The 12598-nt window shown below is 43.6% G+C and overlaps 1 protein-coding gene and 1 non-coding gene across 2 annotated transcripts in view; both read left to right on the top strand.

Annotated features, from left to right (window-relative positions):
• The window catches only part of fras1 (Fraser extracellular matrix complex subunit 1), a 757390-nt gene that overhangs the window by 88164 nt on the left and 656628 nt on the right, over positions 1-12598 (top strand). The gene's annotated exons all lie outside the window — the stretch shown is intronic.
• trnaf-gaa (transfer RNA phenylalanine (anticodon GAA)) lies at positions 5205-5277 on the top strand. Its single transcript has one exon. It is a non-coding gene; the product is annotated as a tRNA-Phe (tRNA).

Raw genomic sequence — 12598 nt, 5'->3', positions numbered from 1 at the left:
ACATCCACTCGGCACTTCTGGCTGAAGATGATTGTAAGCGCTTCAATCTTGTCTTTTGCACTCGTGTGCTGGGCTCTGCCATCATTGAGGATGGGGATATTTATGGAGCCTCCTCCTCCCGTTAGTTGTTTAATGGTCCACCGCCATTCACGATTGGATGTGGCAGGATTATAGAGCTTTAATCTGATCTGTTGGTTGTGGGATCGCTTAACCTTGTCTATAGCATGCTGCTTCTGCTTTTTAGCATGTATGTAGTCCTGTGTTGCAGCTTCCCCAGGTAGGTACTTCATTTTAGTTACACCTGGTGCTGCTCCTGGCATGCTCTTCTGCACTCTTCATTGAACCAGGGTTGGTCCCCTGGCTTGATGGTAATGGTAGAGTGAGGGATATGCCGGGCCATGAGGTTACAGATTGTGATGGAATACAATTCTGCTGCTGCTGATGGCTCACAGCGCCTCATGAATACCCAGCTTTGAGCTGCTAGATCTGTTCTGAATCAATCCCATTTAGCACGGTGGTAGTGCCACACAACACGATGGATGGTGTCCTCAGTGTGAACATGGGACTTTGTCTCCACAATGACTATGCGGTGGTCGTTGGTACCACTGCTGTCATGGACAGATGCATCTGTGACAGGTAGATTGGTGAGGACGAGATCAAGTAGGTTTTTCCCTCGTGTTGGTTCTCATCACCTGCTGCAGGTCCAGTCTGGCAGCTATGTCCTTCATGACTCGGCCAGCTCAGTCAGTAGTGGTACTACCAAGCCAATCTCGGTGATAGACATTGAAGTCCCTCACCCAGAGTATATTCTGTGCTCTTGCTACTCTCAGTGTTTGTTCCAAGTGGTGTTCAACATGGAGTAGTACTGATTCACCAGCTGAGGGAGAGCGGTTGATGGTAATCAGCTGGATGTTTTCTTGTCCATGCTTGACGTGAAGCCATGAGACTTCATGGGGTCATGAGTCAATGTTAGAACTCCCACGGCCATTCCCTCCTGACAGTACACCACTGTGCCACCGTCCCTGGTGGGTCTGTCCTGCCGGTGGGACAGGACATACCCGTAGATGGTGATGGAAGAGTCTGGGACATTGGCTGAAAGGTATGATTCTGTGAGTACGACTATGTCAGGCTGTTGCTTGACAAGTCTGTGGGACAACTCCCCCAATTTTGGCACAAGTCCCGAGATGTTGGTGAGAAGGACTTTGCACAGTCATAGAATCATAGATGTTTACAGCAAGGAAGGAGGCCATTTCGGCAAATCGTGTCTGTGCCGGCCAACAAGAGGCTCGCCAACCTAATCCCATTTTCCAGCTCTAAATCCATAACCCTGCAGGTTACGGCACTTCAAATGTACATCCAAGTACTTTTAAAATGTGGCGAGGGTTTCTGCCTCTACCACCCTTTCAGGCAGTGAGTTCCAGATCCCCACAGCCCTCTGCATGAAGAAATTTCCCCTCAAATTCCCTCTAAACATTCTACCAATTACTTTAAATTTATGCCCCCTGGTAGTTGACCCCTCTGCTAATGGAAATAGGCCCTTTCTATCCACTATATCTAGGCCTCATAATTTTATACACCTCAATGAGGTCTCCCCTCAGCCTCCTCTGTTCCAAGGAAAACAAACCCAGCCTATCCAATCTCATAGCTAAGATTCTCTGTCCTCATAGCTAAGTTTCTCCACTCCCGCCAACATCCTCGTAAATCTCCCCAGTGCAATCACGTCCTTCCTGTAATGCGGTGACCCGAACTGCACGCAGTACTCGAGCTGTGGCCTAACCAATGTTTTATGCAGTTCAAGCATAACTCCCCTGCTCTTGTATTCTATGCCTCAGCTAATAAAGGCACGCATTCCGTATGCCTTCTTAACCACCTTATCTACCAGACCTGCTACCTTCAAGGATCTGTGGACATGCACTCCAAGGTCCCTTTGTTCCTCTACACTTTTCAGTGTCCTACCATTTAAAGTGTATTCCCTTTCCTTGGTAGCCCTCCCCAAATGCATTACCTCACACTTCTCCATATTAAATTCCATTTGTCACTGTTCTGCCCACCTGACCAGTTGATTGATATCGTCCTGCAGTCCGTAGTTTTCTTCTTCGTTATCAACCGCACAGCCGATTTTAGTATCATCTGCAAACATCTTAATCATACCCCCATATTCAAGTCTAGATCATTGATGTATAGCACAAAAAGCAAAGGGCCTAGCACTGAGCCCTGCAGAACCCCACAGGAAACATCCTTCCAGTCACACAAACAACCATCAACCATTACCCTTTGTTTCCTGCCTCTGAGCCAATTTTAGATCCAACTTGCCACTTTGCTCTGGATCCCACTGCTTTTATTTTCATAACCAATCTGTCATGTGGGACCTTATCAAAAATTTTGCTAAAATCCATATACACTACATCATACGAACTGCCCTCATCGACCTTCCTGGTTAGCTCCCCGAAAAATTCAATCAAGTTAGTCAGACACGACCTTCCCTTAACAAATCAGTGCTGACTGTTCCTGATTAATCGGTATCTTTCTTAAATGAAGATTTATCCTATACTTCAGAATTTTTTCCAAGAATTTTTCCAACACTGCGATTAGGCTGACTGGCCTGTAGTTACTCGGTCTATCCCTTTCTCTCTTCTTAAACAAAGGTACTACATTAGCAGTCCCCCAAGACCTCTGGCACTACACCTGAAGCCAGAGAGGATTGGAAAATGATGGTCAAAGCTTCTGCTATTTCCTCTTTTGCTTTGCTTAACAGCCTGGGATACATTTCATCCGGGCCTGGGAACTTAGATACATAGAAACATAGAAAATAGGTGCAGGTGTAGGCCATTCGGCCCTTCAAGCCTGCACCACCATTCAATGAGTTCATGGCTGATCATTCCCTCAGTACCCCTTTCCTGCTTTCTCTACATACCCCTTGATCTCTTTAGCCATAAGGGCCATATAGAAACATAGAAACATAAGACTTAGCCATTCAAAGCTGCTAAACCCCTTAATACCTTCTATCTCACTATATTTATTTCATTTAATATTTCACAATCCGCCTCCTCAAGAGCAGTGTCTGTGTCGCCCCTCTCTTTTGTGAAAACAGATGCAGAGTATTCATTAAGAACCATATCCACATCTTCCGCCTCCAACACAAATTACCCTCATGCTATCTCATAGGCCTTTCTCTTTCTTTAGTTATTCTCTTGCTCTTAATATATTTATAAAACATCTTTGAGTTTTCCTTGATTTTATTTGCCAAGAATCTTTCATGCTCTCTCTTTGCTTTCCAAATATCCTTTAAAATTTCACCCCTGGACTTTCTATACTCTCGAGATTCTGCAGTATTTAGCCCTCGGTATCTGACATAAGCTTCCCTTTTTTTCTTTATCCTACCCTGTATGCCCCTAGACATCTAGGGGGCTCTAGATTTGTTAGTCCCACCCTTTTTCTTTAAGGGCACATATTTGGCCTGAACCCTCCGGATGTCCTCCTTGAATGCCTCTCACTGCTCTGACACTGACTTACTTTCAAGTAGCTGTTTCCAGTCCACTATATCTAAATCACCTCTCAGCTTCACAAAGTTGGCGTTTCCCTAATTTAGAGCTTTTATTCCTGATCTATCCTTGTCCTTTGCCATAACTACCTTAAATCTAACTGAATTATGGTCACTAGCACCTAAATGCTCTCCCACTGATACCCCTTCCACCTGCCCAAACTAAATCCAGAACTGCCCCCTCTCGTGTTGAACTTGCTACATACTTGGTAAAAAAAAGTTCTGTTGAATGCATTTTAGGAATTCTGCACCCTCTATACCCTTCACACGAATTTTGTCCCAGTTAATATTAGGATAGTTAAAATCCCCTACTATTACTGCCCTTTATTTTTTGCAATTTTCAGAAATTTGCATATATATTTGCTCTTCTATCTCCCTCTCACTGTTTGGGAGTGTATACTACATGCCCAGCAGTGTGATCACCCTTTTTTTGTTTTTCATTTCGATCCATATGGCCTCGTTTGATGACTGGACTGGATATGGGTCGACTGGACTGGGTGTGCCATTTTCATGTCAGTAGCCGGTGCTGAGGTCGATGCCGCGTGGTCCGTTCAGTTTTATTCTTATTATTGTTTTTCGTGGCGGTTATGTACAACTGAGTGGCTTGCTCGGCCATTTCAGAGGGCAATTAAGAGTCAACCACATTGCTGTGGGTCTGAAGTCAAATATAGCCTAGGTAAGGGCGGCAGAATTCCTTCCCTAAAAGACATTAGTGAACCAGATGGGGTTTTCTGACAATCCGGTAGTTTCATGGTCACCATTACTGATTTATTTAATTAATTGAATTTAAATTCCCAAGCTGCCATGGTGGGATTTGAACTTGTATCTCTGGATCATTTGTCCAGGCCTCTGGATTACTAGTCCAGTGACGTTACCACTATGTTCCCCAGGTTAAAGATGAAGTATTTTCTAAAGATTTCATATATTTTTCAAATCATGGACATAATAAGAACATAAGAACATAAGAACATAAGAATTAAGAACAGGAGTGGGCCATCTAGCCCCTCGAGCCTGCTCCGCCATTCAAAAAGATAATGGCTGATCTGGCCGTGGACTCAGCTCCACTGACCCGCCCGCTCCCCATACCCCTTAATTCCCTTATTGGTTAAAAATTTATCTATCTGTGATTTGAATACATTCAATGAGCTAGCCTCAACTGCTTCCCTGGGCAGAGAATTCCACAGATTCACAACCCTCTGGGAGAAGAAATTCCTTCTCAACTCGGATTTAAATTGGCTCCCCCGTATTTTGAGGCTGTGCCCCCTAGTTCTAGTCTCCCCGACCAGTGGAAACAATCTCTCTGCCTCTATCTTGTCTATCCCTTTCATTATTTTAAATGTTTCTATAAGATCACCCCTCATCCTTCTGAACTCCAACGAGTAAAGACCCAGTCTACTCAATCTATCATCATAAGGTAACCCCCTCATCTCCGGAATCAGCCTAGTGAATCATCTCTGTACCCCCTCCAAAGCTAGTATATCCTTCCTTAAGTAAGGTGACCAAAACTGCACACAGTACTCCAGGTGCGGCCTCACCAATACCCTGTACAGTTGCAGCAGGACCTCCCTGCTTTTGTACTCCATCCCTCTTGTAATGAAGGCCAACATTCCATTCGCCTTCCTGATTACCTGCTGCACCTGCAAACTAACATTTTGGGATTCTGGCCGCAGTAGCTCAATTGGGAGAGCGTTAGACTGAAAATCCAAAAGTCCCTGGTTCAATCCCGGGTTTCGGTAATATCAGGTGATTTCCTAAAAGAGTTTCATGCACAAGGACCCCCAGGTCCCTCTGCACCGCAGCATGTTGTAATTTCTCCCCATTCAAATAATATTCCCTTTTACTGTTTTTTTTTCCAAGGTGGATGACCTCACATTTTCCAACATTGTATTCCATCTGCCAAACCTTAGCCCATTCGCTTAACCTATCTAAATCTCTTTGCAACCTCTCTGTGTCCTCTACACAACCCGCTTCCCCATTAATCTTTGTGTCATCTGCAAATTTTGTTACACTACACTCTGTCCCCTCCTCCAGGTCATCTATGTATATTGTAAACAGTTGTGATCCCAGCACCGATCCCTGTGGCACACCACTAACCACCGATTTCCAACCTGAAAAGGACCCATTTATCCCAACTCTCTGCTTTCTGTTAGCCAGCCAATTCTCTATCCATGCTAATACATTTCCGCTGACTCCGCGTACCTTTATCTTCTGCAGTAACCTTTTGTGTGGCACCTTATCGAATGCCTTTTGGAAATCTAAATATACCACATCCATCGGTACACCTCTATCCACCATGCTCGTTACCATGCTGCACATTAATTTTTTTTACAGATTAGGTAGCACAATTTAATTGAGATAATGTATGATTGCACATGGGTTCTAGTGACACAAAAATAAAATACAGCAGATGTTGTAAATCTGAAATAAAGCAAAAAAATACTGGAAACATTCAGCAGGTCAGGCAGCATCTGTGTAGGGTTAATGATGCAGGTCGATGACCTTTTGTCAGAACTGGGAGATGTTACAAATGAATAGCTTATAAAGAAACACAAGATGGGAAACCGATAGTAATGAAGGTGAACGGATTTAAAAGATACAAATGAAAATTACGGCAAAAAGAGCAGAATTTCTTCAAGATAAGCATTCCTGAGTTCCAGTGAGCTGTATCATTTGTTCAATAAGTGACCTGATCACAAAGTAACGGCCCACAAATCCCAGTCGGCTGCTTCCCGTGGGCGATCGGGTAAAAAAGTTAAAAAAGAAGTGCACCTACCTGTTCCTGCTGCGCCCACGCGATTTCCTGGTCCTGAGGCCTCCACTGACTGTGCGTCGGAGCGCGTGTGCACATCAGGACGTGCACAGGGCTGGAGCTGCAGTCACATTGCTCTGGCAGCCAATCAAGGTAAAGTATGTTTTCATCATAATAATGGGAACTCTGTAAGTTGATGTTCGCATTATTATGAATGAGAAACCCCCTCCAAAGACACAAAACTCATAAAAAATAGAAAAAATACACCACATATTTTTATTTATCAGGCGCAAGAGTTTTCAGGATATTTGCTGGGCAAGATATGGATAAATACCATAATCTTGCCCATGCAAATGTCCTCGCTCCCGAGATGCAGAGGATCTGAGAAGCTCCAGTTTGACAGATTGGAAAAGCCGGTTTTCAAGCACATGTGCATTGTGCGCTGAAAACCGGCTTTTGCGATGCCTTCCCGGGTCCGTACATCATCATCATGTCATAGGCAGTCCCTCGAAACGAGGATGACTTGCTTCCACGCCAGAAAGAACGAGTTCACCGGTGTTTCAATGAAGGACCTAATATTCCAGGACCCGAACTATATCTTGAAGGGTGGAAGATGCCTGTACGTGAATTTTTTTAACGTGTGGTGACCGTTGCACACCAACCACCACTTGGGCTTGACAGAGCTAGGTCTTGGTCCAGTGGCAAGGATTATCCAAGACGACTGGAGACCAGCTCTGCTGCATGGGTATCGCAGTGTGGGCTCCTGGTCCCGAACTCACGCCTCTCCTAGGACCCGATCACATCCCTCTACAGTCTCTCGCTGCTCCTGCTGTATCTGCCCACGCTCCAATCACCAACCTGGACCTTGATGACGTCACTCTTCGCTGCCGTCGCAACTCGTACTGCTTCCTGAAATAATATGCCTCCACAATGCTCCCAGGCGCCGCACCTCCGCTCCTTTTATGGCCTCGTCCTGCCGCTGGTGTTCTCCCACAGGCCAGGGCCTCCATGCTGCTCCCAGGCACCGCATTTCCGCTCCTTTTATGGCTTCGTCCTGCCGCTGGCGTTCTCAGCAGGTCGGGACCTCCACGCTGCTCAGTACGGACCCTGGAGGCTGGAATTTCTGAGCCAATAAGTATGAAATTTGTGTGTGTGTAATGACTTAGAAGATCTACAAGTTTACCAGTGTCACATGATATTATTTGACTAAACATGACACCAAGGAGCCCTGGTAAAAGTCAGCAAGGATAAAAGGGAAAACCTTACAGCGGCTGGAGTCATACCTGATGCAAAGGAAAACTCTTACTTTCAATGTACAAAAAAAAAGGCATGGAGTAAATTGGACTGCCAACTCGCTATCAGCCCATTCCTCATTATTAGCTCAGGCCAATTACATTCCCAATGCTCCAAAGGACATAAGCATTGTATGAGATATGTTACAACAGCAACAACTTGCAACTATATAGCACCTTTAATATAGTAAACCATCCCAAAGCGCTTCACCGGAGTAAATTGTCTTTGATAACTCACAGGTTTCGTATCACAAAGGGTATTTTTAAAATAGCTAGGCAAGATAATTATCACGTTTGCACTAGTTCCAGTCTATGAGCTTAGGATGTTTTTCTAAAGAGGAGGGAGTACCTGAACCTATTGATGTATTTATGTTTTGACAGATTGCACCATGATGATTTTTGCTTTGAAATCACAAGTAATGACTTGAGCATTAAAGAGGTTGTCTGGAATTGCTGTCATTGGGAACCATTGCTAAAGACAATTGCTTGGGTTGTTCCTGTTTGCTCCATAATGTTTGTCCTATCTGTGATGAGGCCTTTTAACAGTCACCATCATGGTGGGATTATCCTGCAGGGCTCCTTCCTGCATTAACACATAAAGCCATCAGTCATAACATTTAACAAAATTAATTAATTCTTTATGTATGGTTTTGCCTTGTGCTGCTATTGAAAATAACATTAAATAGCAGAGTTTAGCACAAGCACAAACCTGCCACAACTTCACAGTCAAATATTTCACTTGGCACAAGTTATCCACAATTTCGGATTCATATCTTTTCACATCCATTGCATAATAGAACACATACAACTGGGAAACGTGAACTACGCAAGAAATGGAAAAAATATGCTGCGATCTCATTTCTTCTGCAGGAGACATTGGGGCCGAAATTGCCCACTGCTGGAATTGGGGCACGCCTACCCTGTTTCTGTTGATTTTACTGGCGCGGTGGCCTCTTGAGTAAAATTCCGCTCTTTGGCTTTTTTTTCCGGTGGACCAGAAGCCGGTCAGAATGGGCGCGGAAGTTCGCAGTCTAGAGTCTCATTAATATCTCAGTAATTTCCAGACATAACATTAAACTAAATTTGTTGTACAGAATTGTAAATAACAACAGCACCATCTTGCATTTATATAGCGCCTTTAGCGTTTTAAAACGCTCCAAGGTGCTTCACAGGAGTGTTATCAAACAATATTTTACACTGAGCCACATACGGAGATATTAGGACAGGTGACCAAATGCTTGGTCAAAGAGGTAGGTTTTAAGGAGTGTCTTAAAGGAGGAGAGTGAGGTATAGAGGTTTAGTAAGGAAATGCCAGAGCATAGGGCCTAGAGAACTGAAGGCACGGCCGCCAATGGTGGAGCAATTAAAGTTGGGGATGTGCAAGAGGCCAGAATTGGAGGAGCGCAGAGAACCCAAAAAGTTGTAGGACTGGAGGAGGTTACAGAGATAGGAAGGGGCACCCATCGGCTTGTTTAATGTGCTATAGATCAGATTGGTGGAAACCTGCATCTTTTGGCACAAATACCATGTTTAGTGTTGGACGATGTTGGTGGTGTTGCAGTCTATGTCAGAATTTTGCTGTAAGATCTTTGCTCTTCTTGAAAAGTTATACAAATGCTGTCATGATTCAAAAGCATGGGGAAGTCATAAAGCACTGAATTGGAAGGAACTGAACTCAACAACTTCCATTTTGACACCTTGTTTTGAGTAGTATTGCAAATCATTGAAAGCTATATTTCACTCGGTTGTTATATCCATAGTCGTTATCCTCTTACGAGTTAACACTAAAGTCTTCATGAACTGAAACTTTTGAGAAACAACTGCAGTAGTGTAAGATAATTTAAACTATGTTGTATAACTGCAGTAATTGCTTCAGAACAAGGTGCTTACTCCAGATGCTCCATGTGCTGTTGTCGTCATCACAAATGTACAGTGATCCTTGTAAAAAGAAAGATTTGCATTTATAGGGCGCCTTTCATGACCACTGGACGTCTCAAAGCGCTTTACAGCCAATTAAGTAATTTTGGAGTGTAGGCACTGTTGTAATGTGGGAAACGCGGCAGCCAATTTGCGCACCAGCAAGCTCCCACAAACAGCAATGTGACAATGACCAGATAATCTGTTTTTTGTTATGTTGATTGAAGACTAAATATTGGCCAAGACACCAGGGACAACTGCCCTGCTCTTCTTCGAAATAGTGTCATGAGATCTTTTACGTCCACCTGAGAGGGCAGATGGAGCCTCGGTTTAACGTCTCAGACGGCACCTCCGTCAGCCTAGATTTTTTTGTGCTCAAATTCCTAGAGTGGGTCTTGAACCCACAACCTTCAGATTCAGAGGTGAGAGTGCTACCCACTGAACCACAGCTGACACTGTACAGAGTCTTACTGTCACTAGATTCCAGGCTCATCCCAGAGTATATATATCTCCAGAACTCTTTCAAAGATGCAATTTCTTATGAATGTAAAAACATTGCCAGTGTCTAGTTCTCCAAAGGGAACCATATTTAATCTATGTTTTGGTTGGATGTTGCCCCTGTTAGGATTTGTTATTTGGTCTACCTTTCAGTAACAGTACAAGGCAATGTAAGTGAAATATGCAATTTATTTATTTACTTTTCTACCAACAAAAGTAAATTCCCTGCTTTTCCTCTGCCTGATAAAGCATTGATTCCCATTATGGTGCAGACATTTCTAAAAATCATGTCACGGGTGTAAGCAAGGTAAGTGCAGAGCTACCGTTTAACAGTCTCAGACAAATAACGGGTTATGGGACATCTTTTATAACTGAAAAGGTTTTTAAAATGCTTCTTGGTAGCTCAGCACAAATAAAAGTGGTATTTGACTGGGATTAGAGCCATATTGCAATGTGAATTCAGACCATTGACAAAATAAAAACAACCCCCAGAGTCGACTGAGCGGATTTACAAGAACAAGCTTAGACATTTGATTTTTTCTCGAACAAAGAAGCCATTTACATCCCATGAGTTACAATGCACTTTTTCCAAACAAGACCTGTTTCTTAAAACCATACATTATTGTTTCAACAGGTGAATCAGATATGGGCGCAATAATTGGAACGTGTCTGACATCCATTGATATTGCTGGGATTGCACATGAATTGACATTATTGAGAGTCTGACTGCAGTGTACTGATAAAGCCTTGAATGCTGCTGTGGCTGATAACCACTTCAACACTTTTATAGCAGTTGCACTTTGTCAGTATTTTAAAAAAAGAGATGAAGCTGTGCAACTCTTCAGACAGCAAAGGGAATTGAGGCAGATCTTCATGTCAAGGAGCCACAACAAAATTTGGGTAGCAATGGGACAAGTGGGCGACAGACTATAATATTTAGTTTTGATCAGAAAATATCATTTGGGTTTGTTGCACTTCATAGAATCATGGAAATTATGGCACAGAAGGAGGCCATTTGGACCATTGTGTCTGTGCTGGCCAAAAAAGACCTATTCACCCTAATTGCACTTTCCAGCTCTTGGTCCATAGCCCTGGAGGTTACAGCACTTTAAGTACATATCTAAGTACTTTTTAAATGCGATGAGGGCTTCTGCCATCACCCTTTCAGGTAGTGAGCTCCAGACCCCCACCACTTTCTGGGTGAAAAAGTTCACCTCACCTCCTCTCTAATCCTTCTACCAATTACTTTAAATCTATGCCCCCTGGTTATTGAGCTCTCTGCTAAGAGAAATAAGTCCTTTCTATCCACTCTATCTAGGCCCCTCATAATTTTATACACCTCAATTAGGTCACCCCTCAGCCTCCTCTGCTCCAAAGAAAACAACCTCAGCCTATCCAATCTTACCTCATAGCTAAAATTCTCCAGTCCTCGTAAATCTCCTCTTAGAAACATAGAAACATAGAAAATAGGTGCAGAAGTAGGCCATTCGGCCCTTCGAGCCTGCATCAATGAGTTCATGGCTCATTGCAACTTCAGTACCCCATTCCTGCTTTCTCGCCGTACCCCTTGATCCCCCTAGTAGTAAGGACTACATCTAACTCGTTTTTGAATATATTTAGTGAATTGGCCTCAACAACTTTCTGTGGTAGAGCATTCCACAGGTTCACCACTCTCTGGGTGAAGAAGTTTCTCCTCATCTCGGTCCTAAATGGCTTACCCCTTATCCTTAGATTGTGACCCCTGGTTCTGGACTTCCCAAAATTGGGAACATTCTTCCTGCATCTAACCTGTCTGAACCCATCAGAATTTTAAACATTTCTATGAGATCCCCTCTCATTCTTCTGAACTCCAGTGAATACAAGCCCAGTTGATCCAGTCTTTCTTGATATATCAGTCCTGCCATCCCGGGAATCAGTCTGGTGAATCTTCGCTGCACTCCCTCAATAGCAAGAATGTCCTTCGTCAAGTTAGGAGACCAAAACTGTAGCAATACTCCAGGTGTGGCCTCACCAAGACCCTGTACAACTGTAGTAACACCTCCCTGCCCCTGTACTCAAATCCCCTCTTATCTTCTCATCACATCACATCTTTCCTGTAATGTCGTGATCAGAACTGTACATAATGCCTTAGCTGTGGCCTAAATAGTGTTTTATACAGTTTAAGCATAACCTCCATGTGCTTATATTCTATGCCTTGACTAATAGAGAAGAGTATCCCGTATGCCTTCTTAACCTTATCTACCTGTCCTGCTACCTTCAGGAATCTGTGGATATGCACTCCAAGGTCCTTCTGTTCCTCTACACTTCTCAGTGTCCTACCATTTATTGTGTATTCCCTCGCCTTGTTAGCCCTCCCCAAATGCATTACCTTGCACTTCTTCGTATTGAATTCCATTTGCCACTGTTCTGCCCACCTGACCAGTTCATTGATATCTTCCTGCAGTCTACAGCTTCCATCCTCACTGCCAAACACATGGCCACTTTTTGTATCATCTCCAAACTTCTTAATCATGCCTCCTACATTGATGTCTGAATCATTGACGTATACCACGAAAAGCAAGGGACGTAGTACTGAGCCCTGCGGAATCCCACTGGAAACAG

This window comes from Pristiophorus japonicus, chromosome 2, assembly GCF_044704955.1.
Source record: "Pristiophorus japonicus isolate sPriJap1 chromosome 2, sPriJap1.hap1, whole genome shotgun sequence".
Lineage (NCBI taxonomy): Eukaryota > Metazoa > Chordata > Chondrichthyes > Pristiophoridae > Pristiophorus > Pristiophorus japonicus.
This window is presented reverse-complemented; position numbering and strand designations above follow the sequence as displayed.